The 1,692-nt window shown below is 37.4% G+C and overlaps 1 pseudogene across 1 annotated transcript; it reads right to left on the minus strand.

Moving 5' to 3' along the window:
* Positions 1-1,097: 1,097 nt before the first annotated feature.
* LOC100963427 lies at positions 1,098-1,492 on the minus strand (annotated as a pseudogene). The gene has a single exon (XR_001161412.1). The product of XR_001161412.1 is annotated as a transcription initiation factor TFIID subunit 13 pseudogene (transcript).
* Positions 1,493-1,692: the final 200 nt, after the last annotated feature.

The raw sequence follows: 1,692 nt of genomic DNA on the forward strand, positions 1-1,692 counted from the left end.
TTTTCATCAAGTATATGTTTCCACAATGAACAAGTACTTACAAATATGTGAATAAAAAAACTACCCTACATGCTTATCTTGCCATCGATGCCATTCAATTTTTAAGCAACGCCATTCTTGCTACATTTATTTTTAGAAGCTTTAATCTGATCTGGGGAAATGAGTTCTCCCAAACTTAACAAATGGTATATTGTAATCCCCAAAAGGTTTTAAATCAAAAAAGCCTTCCCAACATGGAAGCATTCACATGAAACTTTGTTCTTCAAAAAAAAAATAAATAAAATCATTCGTGTTATCTGAAGAAAAGAATGTTAAAAGAAATTAGCTTTTAAAACAGATAAACATCCTTAACCAAAACCCAGTATTTTCCTGTATCATCTCTTTAAAATAAAGATAGGCCAGGTACAGTGGCTCACGCCTGTAATCCCACTGAACTCACAGGTTCTAGACCAGCCTGAGCCAGAGCAAGACCCCTGCCTCTAAAAATAGCCAGGCCTTCTGGCAGGCACCTGTAGTCCCAGCTACTCCGGAGGCTGAGGCAAGAGAATCACTTGAGCCCTGGAGTCTGAGGTTCTGTGAGATATAATGCCAGGGCGACAAAGTGAAACTCTGTCTCAAAAAAATAAAAATAAACATAAAGATAAAAATTAAGATAAAATATAAAAATGTTCACTACAATAATCTCTCAGACTACTTTTATATAAAAACTTCAGAATACATAAACACATTTCACCTATCTAAGTCAAAGATGCCGTTTAGATTTCACATATTAAACAGCTACAATATAGCTTACAGTGGCACAAATACATCTAACACAACTATTAATATTTCAACCTTTGTTAATAGTCAGAAAGAACTGCCTGGTTTAAAAGATACTTTAACTTATGTGTGGTCATTAAAACTCAATAAGTAATTCAAGTATGGAAATATAAAAGCAGGCAATTAATCCAATATCACTATAAAACCAAAGACGTGAAAATAAAAGCAAAAAACTCTGTTTCTCTATCTTTCATTTACATGGGTAGATATCAGGACCTTACTGCAGAAAATATAACAATTATTACATATGGTTTCACTAGAATATAGTGGAGTTTCAAAAACTACAAAAGATGTCAAGATCCATAGTTTGCTTCATCAAATGCTTTTCTAACCCGTTTCAATTCTTCATTCATAGTAAGCAAGTCTTTAACCCTAGCAAACTTCCTGGGGTCCTTTCGAATCAAGAAGACGATATCTTCAACTTGTACTCGACCTTGTCTTCCAATTGACATTGCCTTGTGAGTCATTTCAGTAATGAATTCTATGACAAGGTCTTCAAGAATATCTATTGACTCAGTATAAGGATTCTGGTCATGTCCAAAACCATACATCATACATCTCAATTCTTTAGAAAAAAGTCTCTTTCTTTTACCCTGTCCACCTTCTGCACCTCCTCCAATTTCTTCATTTTCCTCCTCAAAAGCGGAGTCTTCCTCCTCATCTGCCATCCCACAATACCCCCAGGGCTCTCCCCCCCCACCCCCAGCGGGGACACAGACTCTTTCCACCACAGCCCAGCTGCCTCAAGAACTTTTGGCAGTATCATTTATCCCATTTTGATAGGGGAAGAAGACACAGCCAACTGAGCCCAAGGTAAAAAGCATCTCCAGAGAGAATGGCTCTGCCGGCCCATAGTCACCGGGACTGGCACCT

The sequence above is a fragment of the Otolemur garnettii genome, unplaced genomic scaffold (genome assembly GCF_000181295.1).
Source record: "Otolemur garnettii isolate 467f Iridium unplaced genomic scaffold, OtoGar3 scaffold00060, whole genome shotgun sequence".
In the NCBI taxonomy this organism is placed as follows: domain Eukaryota; kingdom Metazoa; phylum Chordata; class Mammalia; order Primates; family Galagidae; genus Otolemur; species Otolemur garnettii.